This window comes from Hyaena hyaena, unplaced genomic scaffold (genome assembly GCF_003009895.1).
Source record: "Hyaena hyaena isolate Hyena2069 unplaced genomic scaffold, ASM300989v1 scaffold_403, whole genome shotgun sequence".
NCBI lineage: Eukaryota > Metazoa > Chordata > Mammalia > Carnivora > Hyaenidae > Hyaena > Hyaena hyaena.
In genome coordinates, this window is record NW_024081035.1 from 1332504 (window position 1) to 1345240 (window position 12737).

Consider the following 12737-nt stretch of genomic DNA (forward strand, 5'->3'; position numbering starts at 1 on the left):
GCATAATATGTTGTTCTACTCCAACCCATCTGTGCTTTAGTAATTATGTCATCCATCCAGATAAACTGAAAACTAAACCTTCTGAAACTTTAAACCTACCTACATATTAAGGGTTAAGACTATTCTTTTTGATCCTCCATTTAAGAAGGAGATGATTATCATCTCTTCTAAAAAAAATAATAAAAATAATAATTAAAAGAGGGGAGGCACCTGGGGAGCTCAGTGGGTTGAGCATCTAACTCTTGATTTTGGCTTGAGTCATGATACTGGGGTCATGAGATTGAGTGCAATCTCCACTGCACGTGGAGCCTGCTTGGGATTCTCACTCTCTCCCTCTGCTCCCTCCTCCACTTTCTCCAACAAAATAAATAATAAAGAAAGAAATAAAAATGAAATGATTGGCTCTGATTCAGAGGCATTAAGTTTATAGTAGTTCCTAACAGTGCTTTTCATTTTACCTTAAAAGAAAAAGAATTAAGAGTTGACACAGTATTAACAAGCTGTCTTCCTGTTTCTATCTTATCTCCTGTCATATATATATTCATCTTTTCTTTTCTTTTTTTATAGACATTCATCTTTAAACACAAAGGTATTTGATCAAATAGCTGAAGTCAAGATAGTTAGGTGTATTGCTTTCTTAGAATACTGTATGAAAAATACTCCAGATAAGCCAATGCTCTAGGGGAACCCTGACCTTCAGATTCCTTTAAAATTTTATATTTGACTTAATTGTTGACAGTAGATTCATCAAAATGGCAGAATTTTTCTTCCCTTTCCTTTTTTTTTTTTTCTTTTTCAACATGATGAATGACTTGTTTAAACTTTAGGAAAGCATAACCCGGGTTATGTGGCGTCTCTGTGGAAACAGGAACTTTTTATTAATAGTCAAAAGAGAAATTAGTTATAATGGAAGTTAACTCTCATTATAGAGATTTTGGTGCTTAGCCTCTGAAAGGAAAAGAAAAAAAACACAGTCAACTAGTAAATAAGAGGACCAGAAATCAAACATGGATGTGGAGAATGGATTTTCCAAGGATGACACCAATAATGTCTCTCATCCCACAAGGTCTTCTGCAATGTGACTCTGCCACTCCCCAGCAAGATATGGAGCAGAACTCCCTATGTCTTGTAGAATGACTCATTTGTAACCAAATAATGCAGTCAAAGTGATGTGTGGCTTCTAAGGCTAGCTCAGACAAATCTTGCAACTTCTGCCTTGGTCTTTTGAAATGGATGTTCTTCTCAGAACTCAGAGAAGCTAGGGGATCTAGCGAGATAAATAAATTGCTAGTGTCTGGCTAGCCATCATCAATATTTATTACTTGCAAGTGCCATCTAGAACGGTAGGGTGGGGAATACGAGTTTTAACAGAGGTACTTTAGGATATAGACAAAATGTTAAAAAGGTAGCAGGGATGGGGAGAGGAAGGGGAAGGAGGAGGAGGAGGAATATCAAAAGTAAAGGGAGAAGGGGGAAGATATGAGGAAGGAAGGGACAGAAAAGGAAGAACAACAAATTGGGGACTGACTTAAGGATAACTAAGCACCATTCAAGAGAGAGTGGAAATAGTAACTTACTGAAAGCATGTGCTATGCAAACAGTTACAAAGTCAAAGTGAAAACAACCCAAAACCCAGTGTTGCCAGAGAGAATGAAATCAAGAAAGAGGGAGAGGGGGAGGGAGGGAAGGAGGGAGGGAGGGAGGGAGGGAGGGAGGAAGGAAGGAAGGAAGGAAGGAAGGAAGGAAGGAAGGAAGGAAGGAAGGGAGGAAGGAAGGAAGGAAGGAAGGAAATCACATAGACTATGGTGCTAGTCCATCGTTAACCAAAAGGTTCTAGGAAAACAAAAATGGCCCATAACTGTAGCCACCATATTCACCTTTTTTAAAAAAAATGTGTTATTTATTTCTAGGAGAGAGAGAGACAGGGTAAGCAGGGGAAGGTCAGAGAGAGAGGGAGTCACAGACCAAAATAGGCTCCAGGCTCTGAGCTGGCAGCACAGAGCCCGACACGGGGCTCGAACCCACGAACCGTGAGACCATGACCTAAGCAAAAGTCGGACGCTTAAAGGACTAAGCCACCCAGGCACCCCAGCCACCGTATTCACCTTTATTCCAACCATCCCAACTGGCTTGACAGTCTGTAAAATTTCTCATCTCTCACGATACTGTTAAAGTAGCAGAAAAACTTTCTTGTGTCTAAAAATAACACAGAAGTAGCAGAGAGAACAGCCAGATTCTGAGGAGATCTGAGGATGGGGGACAGGAGTGATTTAGCCCTGACCAACAAGGGCCAATGGCTAAGATCCAGATGGAACAATGGACATTTCGAAGGACACCCAGGATAGGCAAATGATGCTGGAACCCACCCTTAATTCCTGGGCTCTGTATCCCTGATACTTGGTATGCTCTGGAGGTGGCGGGGGGGGGGGGGGGCGCCAGAGGTTCAATGCCCATGATTACATTTTTGTCACCCCAATGGAATGGGCCTGGAGGGAGTATCATTAAAAAAATTAAATAAAATTCCCACCCTCCAGCAAGTCTTCTTTCCAGCACATTGAAGTGTGTGGTCAGATGATTCTGCCCCTTGAGCACACTTTCCTCTGAGCCCAGCCTTGTACAGTAACTAATGAATTCTACTGGTGTTCTAATTAGAGGATGTCATGACAGCTGATTGGAAACTATACGTGTGGCATCTGTGAATGTTTCAAGCCAATGGTTCCTAGGCTGGGATGATCCTCCCCTACCATTTTGCACCGGTAGTAATTGGTCAATGTCCAAAGACATTATCTGTTATCACACCTGGGGAAGAAGGGTGCTGCTGGCAGCTAGTGTGCAACCGCTCAACCTCCTACCATCCTTGAGGCAACCTCCCACAACAAAAAATTAGCCAGTCTACGAGGTCAATACCACTGAGGTTGAGAAACATTCTTCATACTCTAATGCCCTGAGAGCTTTCCTGAGAGATGAGTTAGTTTAACAAAGACTTATGTGTACCAATAAAAACACCCATGAAGTATCTTAATCCTGGACTCCTGCTTCATTTCTTTCATCTGCAAATTTTCAAGTAAAGTGAATTCTACATGTTACTCACCAGTACTGGCACTTCCATAGGTTGTTACAAACCACAAGGAGGCGACTTCTGTCTCAGGCTGAATTTGCCCTTGCTCAACTCCAAACGCTTGTCCACTCATTCAATCAACAAATAGCACATACCAAATATTTTCTACCCAAAGGCCTGAAGATCTTACCAGGAGATTATTAAAGAAATTAACATAGTCTATGATTTTGTATAATGCTTTTCTGTAACAAGAGTTAAAAGCAAAATCTTAAAGAATAATCCATTGGGGTCACTTGAAGTGTGGAGGGAGGAGTCAGCAGGTATGGCAAAATTTACTTATGAGGAGTCAAAGAGGCTGGGACTGGCCTGTATTTATAATATTTATAATCTGCTGCTTGTTCCCACTCGATGCACTGGTCCAGTGACTTCTTGAAATGCTTTGCAGTTCATATGTATGTGCATTTAGCCTAAAAGCACTAAATCTATTTCATCTATGACCGCAAAGAGAAAATATCTCTGTCCTTGGAATAACTTACAGTGTATAGAGGAATAAACAGCTTTTAGAAATTTTAGACCGCATCAAAAGGGAGCATATGGGAATCAGGCTCATTTTGCTGGCCACGTCTAAACATAACAGTAGATGAATTTTTTTTTAATCTCACTTTGGAATTATCGTTAGAGCGTATTAAGGAGTTTCCCATTATGCAGAGTTTAGACGGGAAAAAAATAGCTTACACATAAGTGAGGGAAGATGTCAACCAGCCCTCCTACTCTGAAGACAAAAATAATTCAGTTTATTTCACAGTCACTTCTACAAGTTGTAAAGATAATATTCTCTCCCCATAAAAGATTCAGTTTCTGGAAATTACTAAGTATTTCTCACACCTCTTCACAAAACACACTGTAATAAGAAATTAAGAATGAACTAAAAACACACCACAAATGTTAAATTCATTGTGTTTTACAGATCCCACCCCATAAGTACTTTTCGTTCCCTCCTGTTGCTTTGTGATTTCATGTAAGTTACTGCAGTAAGTATTAATGTGTATTTCTGAAGGGAAGGCACATCATTGTGTTTCTGTTTTTGTTTTGCTCTGTTTTGTTCTGTTTTTGCTGCAGAACTTCAATTCTTCAGCATGTATATGAAGCCATCTGCTTTTACACACACTCTGAAAGCCAGATTTTTCAAGACAGGAGAACACAAAATGTGGAAAGTTTCTGATTATATACAAACAGATTTGAAATGCTTATAAACAATGCTATTTCCCAGATATTTCATACTCATAGAAAAATGCAAAAAAAAAAAAAAAAGTAGAAATGGCTTTATTTTTTAGAGGCTCCATAAAGACAGTTGTATAGGTAAAGGTAGGAAAATATAAATATAACCAAAGTACACCAGGAGGGTAAGCATCTGAGGGTTGTGTCTGCATAATTAATCCTATAATAATATTCTAGTTTCCCTTGGTCAAAATAGCTTTTATTTTCAGCCCATGTGTTTCTAGAAGGGATGGTCTCATCCAATACCTACCAGGAATGGGGGCACTTATTCCAGTCTGATATCAAAAGCATGAAATGTGGGAGAGGGGGTAAACGTGTAGTGTTTTAGATTATGTTCAAACTAAAGTTTTCAACATAAAATAGACTGTTATTAATACAAGTAGTTGTGTAAGCCTCACAGCAACCACAAAGCAAAACCCTATAGACACAGGGTACCTGGATGGTTCAGTCAGCTGAGCGTCTGATTCTTGATTTTGGCTCAGGTCATGACCTCATAGGCATTAGATAGAGGCCTGCATCAGGCTTCACACTAAGTGTGAAGCCTGGTTGGGATTCTCTAGCACATGTGCACTCTCTCTCTCTCTGCACCCCCACTCATGCTTGCTCACTTGCTCGCATGCTCTCTTTCACAATAAACAAAAACATGCTGTAGATACACAAAAGTAAAAAATTTAACCATAACTCTAAGTCCTAAAGCCACACAGTAAGAATCCACAAAGAAAGCAACAGAGAAGAACCACAAAACAGCCAGAAAGCAATTAACGACATGGTAATAAATACATACCTATTAATCATTTCTTTAAACATAAATGGACTACATTCTCCAATCAGCAGACATACAGTGCTGACATTAAAAAAAAAAAAAAAGACCCTTCTATAGGCTGCCTGTAAGAGACTCACTTCAAATGTAGGGACACAAAACAAGGGAATGGATGAAAAAAAATCTTCTGTGCAAATGAAACCCAAAAGAAATTTAGGATAGCTATGCTTTTACCAGATGAAAGAAGCTTTAAAAGCAAGACTGTAATAAGAGTAATAATAAAGGGATCAATCCAACAAAAGGGTAGAACATTTTTAAATACTTATGCATCCAACATAGGAACACCTAAATACATAAAGTAAATATTAACTGACCTTAAGGGAGAAGATGACAGCAACCTAATAACAGTAAGGGACTTTAATACCTCATATCAATGGACAGATCTTCAAAGCGGAAGATCAGTAAGGAAACTTCAGCCTTAAACAACACATTAGACCAGACAGGCTTGATATATTTAGAACATTCTACATAAAAGCAGAGTACGCGTTCCTCTCAAACACGCGAAGAACATACTCCAGAATAGATCATATGCTGGGCTACAAAATAAGTGTCAATAAATGTAAGATGACAGAAATCATATTAAGCATCTTTTCTAAAACAGTGATATAAAACCAGAAATCAATTACAAGAAGAAAATTGGAAAAAATCACAAATATGTGGGGATTAAAACACAACCAACTGAATATCCAAGAGGTCAATGAAGAAACCAAGAGAGAAAACAACACCCACAAACAAATGAAGGTGAAAACACAAAATACCAAAATTTCTAGGATGCAGGCAAAAAGTTTTAAAAGGGATTGCCTTTGTAATAGAGGCCTACCTCAAGAAATAAGAAATATGTCAAACAATCTAACTTTACATCTCAAGGAACTAGAAAAAAGAGCAGATGAAGGAAAATTAGAAGAAAATAAAGATCAGAGTGGAAATAAATACTAAAAACACAACAGATTAATGAAACTAAGATCTGACCCTCTGAAAAGAAGCAAAATAGACAAACTTTCAGCTAGACACACCAAGAAAAAAATAGGGCTCAAATTAAATTAGAAATGAAAGAAGTTATAACAGATATAAGAGAAATACAAAGATCCTAAAAGACTACTACTATGAACCATTATATAATTTAGAAACCCGGAAGAATAAATTCCTAGAAATATACAGCCTTCCAAGACTGAATCATGAAGAAATAGAAAATCTGAATAGATTAGTAGCTAAGGAAATTAAGTCAGTCATCAAAAACCTGTCAACAAACCAAAGACCAGGACCAGACAGCTTCCCTGGTGAATTTTATCAACATTCAAAGATGAATTAATACCAATCCTTCTCAAACTTCCAAAAACCTGAAGAGCAGGGAATGGTTTCAAACTCATATAATGAAGCCACCATTACCCTTAGAATCAAAATGAGATAAGACTGTAACAAAATTACAGGCCAGTATCTCTAATGAAGATAGATGCAAAAATCATCAACAAGATTTTAGCAAATCAAATTCAACAATACATTGAAAGATTATTTTGATCAAGTGGGATATATTCCAGGGATGCAAGGATGTTTCAACAACCACAAGGTAATCAACATGATATACTACATTAACAAAACGCAGGATAAAAATCATGTGATCTCAATAGATGCAGAAAAAGCATTTGATAAAACTCAACATCCATTTAGGATGAAAGCTCTTAACAAGTAGTTATCCCTTAAGGATGCCCACCCTTACCACTTTAATTCAACATAATATTGGAAATCCTATCCAGAGCAATTAGGCAAGAAAGAGAAAGGTCATCCAAATTGGAAAGAAAAAATGGTTAAAATTTGTGGATGACATGAATTTATATACAGAAAGATCTGTACACTGAAAATTAAGATACTGACGAATGATATCTAAAAAGACACAAATAAATCAAAAGATATGGTGTTCAGAGATTGAAAGATTAGTGTTATAAAATGTCTATACTACCCAAACCAATCGACAGATTCAATGCAATCTCTATCAAAATCTCAATGGCATTTGTCACATAAATAGAATAATCTTAAAAATCTTAGAAAACCGTAAAAGAGCCCAAATTGCTAAAGCTATCTTAAGAAGAAAACAGCACACTCCCTGATTTCAAACTCTATTACAAAGCTGTTGTAATCCAAAGAGTATGGTATTGGCATAAAAACAGACACCAGTTAAATGGAATAAAGAGCTTAGAAATAAACCCATGCATATATGATCAATTAGTTTATGACTAAAAAGCCAAGAATATACAGTAGGGAAAGGACAACCTTTTCAATAAATGGTGCTGTGAAAAAAATTGGACAGTCATGTGCAAAATAATGAAACTGTCTTACACAAAAATGAACCTGAAATGGATTAGACCTGAAGGTAGCACCTAAAACCATAAAACTAGAAGAAACCTAGCCAGTAAGCCCCTTGACATTGGCCTTGGTGATGGTGTTTTCGATCTGACACCAAAAGCAAAGGTAGCAAAATTACAAAGTGGGACTACAATGAACTAAAAAGCTTCTGCACAGCAAAGGAAATCATCAACAAAATGAAAAACAAACCTGCTATATGTGAGAAAATATTTGCAAATCATAGATCCAATAAGGAGCTAATATCCAAAATAAATAGAGAACACATATAACTCAATAGGAAAACAAAACCCACAAGAAACTAACAATCCAATTTTAAAAATGAGCACAGGACCTAAATAGACATTTTCCCAAAGGAGACATACAGATGGCTAACAGACATATGAAAAAAAAAAAACCCTCAATATCACTGATTACCAGGAAAATGCAGATCAAAATTACAATGGGTATCATTTAACACTTGTTAGAATGGCTATCATAAAAAAACAAGAAATAACAAGTATTGGTAAGGATGTGGAGAAAAGGCAACTCTTGTACACTGTTGGTCAAAATGTAAATTGCTACAGTATAAAAAACAATAGGAAGGTTCTTTAAAAAAAAAAAAAAATCAATTGAAATACCGTATGATCCAGCAATTCCACGTCTGGTATTTACCGGAAGGAAACAAAAACAATAATTCGAAAAGATATTCTCAGCCCCGTTTTCACTGGAGCATTATATGCAACAGCCAAGATATGAAAAAAACCTAAATAGCCCTTTGAAGAATGAATAAAGTAATCTATATGCATATCAATAGATACACACACATACAAGCACGGGTGGGGGGGGAGAGGGGAAATAGTATTCAGCTATAAAATTGAACTGAATCTTTCTTGCCATTTGTGACAACATGGATGAAACTTGAGGGTATTACACTAAGTGAAGTAAGTCACACCAAAAATAACAAATAATGTATGAGCTTGTTTATATATGCAGTGAAACAAAAGTCAAATCAAAACAACCCCTTGAACTAAAATAAGCCAAGCTTATCAATACAAAGAACAGACAGGTGGTTGCCAGAGGAGACGAGGGTGGTGGATGTTTCTAAATGTCGAATGGAGTCAAAAAGTACAAACTTCTCATTAAAAAAATAAGTAAGTCAGGGGGATATAACATGATGACTCTATGTTATTAATAATATTGTATTGAAGATCTGAGAGTTATTCACAGTAAATCTTAAAAGCTGTCATTATTATAAAGTATCTTATAATTGGATATGTTGACAGATGGTAACCAGACTTAACTGTGGTGGTCATTTCAGAGTTTATACAAATAACAAATCGGTACGTAGTAGACTTGAAATATTTTGTCAGTTTCACCTAAGAATATTTTTAATGAAAAAAGAGAAAGACTTTTCCAGTCTAGTATTACTAGATCAATCAATATCCCACAACTTAGTGGCATAAAATGATAACTATTTTATTGCTCACAAGTCTGTTGATGAGGAATGTGGGCAGAGCTCAGTGAGATTGGACCTTCTCCACTCCACGTGGCATTGGCTGAACTTACTCATTCAGCTGCATGCTGGCATCTTGGCTCAAGTGGAAGATCAAAAATAGACTCTCACGTAAGTGGGGCTGTGATGCTGGCTGTTGGCAGGGAAAATCAGTTCTCTTCCCCCCCCCACCCTCCCCCCCCACAGTTCTGATCACATTGTCTCATCCTCCAGGTCCTCTCCCTCTAAATGGCCTCTCTTTCCACATGGATAGACTTAACTTTCTTACATGGAGGTTCAAGGGATATAAGGAATGAAAGCAGAAGCTTCCAAGACTCTCGAGAATTGAGCCCAGAATGGGTACAGGACATATTCTATCAGTGCAAATAAAAAGACCAGCCCTGTCTCCAGGGGTGGGGAAATAGACTCCATCTTTTGATGGAAGTTGAGACAAAAGGGCACATGGAATCTGAATTCATCTTTGGGGGGGGGGGGACGTATATGCTGTATTAAAGACCTCAGCTATTAAAGCACCAGGAAAAATAGTATTCAATTTAAGGCTTGCTGCCATCTGGTCAGGAGTAGAGACCCTGAGAATGGCGTCCACTCAGAGCTCCAAGGGAGAATGACCTTAAGTCCCAACAGTATTCTTGAAGCACCTGAGCAATGAACCCTGAATCTAGTGCTCTCCTGGACTTTCCAATTTTTTAAGTGAAAACCTTCGCTTTCATGATTAAGCCAGTTTTAACAGTGTTCCTGTTACCTTTAATTGAAACAATCCTGAAGGGCACAGAGAGGAGGAATTAGCTCAGTTCTCTATGCCCGAACCTCAAAGCCCCGAGTAAGACAGAAAGCTGTCTGCAAAGCATTTGGTTCCTCCCGTCTTCAGCCCTTATTTTGCTATCAACATTTCTCAAGTCCACTTTCAGAATGTAGGCTGTGTTGATCTTGATTGTCACAGATTAAAACTGGATGAATGTTCACCTAGAACAGTTGACTCTGCTACCCTGAGTAAGATGAGGACAAAAAGTGGCTAAGGGCCCACGTCAGAGGTCAAAGCCCATGTATTAGCACCAACGCGAAGGCCTTCGTGCCAGGGCAAAGATGGAAACAGAAACGAATTGACAAGTCACAGATGAGACGGTCGGAAATCACAAAGGAAATAGAACATATTAGGACGATGATTCAGCATGAATTCAGTGGAAACAAAAGCAGGTTCTCAAGACCTATGTGATGATGGCTGACGTGGTCTAGGGGTGTACCAGAGAGGGCTAAAGGAGTCCACAGGAACAAATACATGTTGCAAATGGGCCATTTCGGGGGGGACAAAAGTAGTTTCCAGGCTGACCTTAGAATCTCAGATAGTGAAATTAAACTCTGGTCTTCGTGCCCAAATTTTTCTTTACCCTGATCTGATTCCAAATCTAATCTAATGACTTGGTCATTTCCTCAAGGCAATACTACGTGCAACACACTCAGTCTCTACTGATTCAAGTGGGCTAGGACTTGTGGACAACCCATCAGGTTTATAACAGTAAAATGGTCTATGGCAGATGAAACCTCTAACTCGCCCATCTTTCTCCCTCCACATATACCTATTATTTTATGTTTCTGGTCCAATCAGATCTTGATATCTACAGAAGACATTAAAGGGATTCTGAAATAATAATAATAAGTTATTTAGAAATCCTACCAAGGCACCAGAAAGTATACCAGATGGCTTATAATAAATCTATTAATTGATCTATGGAATCAGCCCATTCTCATTTTTCAAGTGTGCCCATCCTATCATTCATGGATACTAAAGGCAAAAAATCAAGTTATTCCATTTTATGAGCAAAGACGTTGTACATCACTTTATTTGTGTAGATTACTTGCCCCCTAAAAATTCAAAATAGGTGCCTCACTTTCCCAACTACCTAAAAGAAATCTAAGTCACTTCAAACAACATTTAGAAGCTCACTTATTACAAAGTCAAAATATGCCAACCTGAGGAAGTAATGATACAGGACATTTTCCTTTCCATTTCTAAAGGGTAATAAGACTGTTAAAATTGAAATCAGTATATCATTCAAGTTTCTAATGTAGATGTGAGCAGCTAACAGTCCTGTATAATACTGAGCCCTCCAGTACAGGGCATTTCTGAACCTGGCTGATTATATGAATTCATGTGGAGCTTGTTAAAAATATTCATTCTGTTGCCCTATTCAAGACCTTCTGAGTCAAAACATCTGGGCGGGGGACCAAGGAATAGCTTTTCAAACACTTCCCAGGTGATTCAGCTTGTCAGCTAGATTTGTGAACCCCTTTCTTATCAATAAGAAACAAACTGCTTCAAAAATCAAAGTGGATTTCCTACATATTAATAATATTCTAGAATGTTAATATCAGCTTGAAATATTTAACAGATGAGTCCAGACACTTTTGAAGTACCTTTGATTCCCTGCTCTGTGTTTAGGCTGGGTCTATTTAATCCAGAAACATGGGGACACTTACTCTGTCCAAGTCAGAAACTAAAAGAAGCTTAATTGTAGTTTTCCCCACTGACATTAAATTTGTACATTATATTTAAAGGAGTTGCCACTATTTCTTAGTGGGGTTTCCAAGCCAGCTTGGGAGAGGCCATTCCACCTTGCCTACTAGCACTGCAGCCTCTTGTCGTGTGCTTAGAAGGAATGATCTATCTCCCCAATATGGCACCTCACTTCTCTAGGTAGTGGATCCAAACTCAGCTCTTGGACCAACTCCATGTGCCATAGTGATTGCTTTGGACTTGATTCCTAGTTAGGGGGCTGGTCCTCTGTATGGACCACCAAGGACAGGTCAGTTTCTTTTACATCATTCAAGATGGAAGCAACCTTTTCCAGAATAGGTGGATGGTAAGAGTTTGCTGAAAAAGCAGATAAATAGAAGAATGACCTAGATGTTAATAGTCAACTGGATTTTCAGCAAGCTGCTAAGGTTTCATTGGTCCTTTATTGGTTTCCTTCCTAAGGGCAAGGAAACAAAGTTGTGCACTTGACCTCTCTGTGCTTCAGTTTCCTTACCTATAAAATGGAGAAAGAGGAGGAAGGTGAAGATGGTTCTTAGGGTCCCATATCAACAAAACGTGGCTGAAATTGGAAGGAGAAACCCTCCTCCCCCATTTGGCTTCACTGTTGATTTTAAAAATCACATTTAAAAAAAATCAGTGGTACATATACACAGCCCACTACCTCATCTCCTTTAGATTTTATTCAACTATTGCCTTCTCAGTGAGATCTTATCTGCCCACTCCATTTAAAGCTGCAACCTCTCCCTAACTTTCTCCTCTCCTCTTTTTCTCCATAGCACTATTATCATCTGATACAATGTGACTTACTCATTTATTTATTGCTTATTTCCCTTCACTAGAATATAAGCTCCACAAACATAGGGACTTCTGTCAGGTTTATTTACTTCTACATCCCTAGTACCTAGCCAGGCATATTATAGGCATTCAACAGAGACCTGTTGAATAAAGAAATAAACAAAAGGTAATGGAATAGCTACAGATTAACTTGATTCAAGAAACAAAGTGCCTGCTTTAAATACTTACAAGGCATGCAGGCAGTGGGCAGGACACGGAAAGAATATAAAATGCTGTTTCTTGATGGTCACACACTGGGGAAAAGGATGAGTCTGGGAGAGACAGATAGGGTTATAGGAAGACTTTACAAGGCAGAATTGCATCATTATCAGTCAGAGCTGCATGCAGTGTTTTGTGGGAGTTT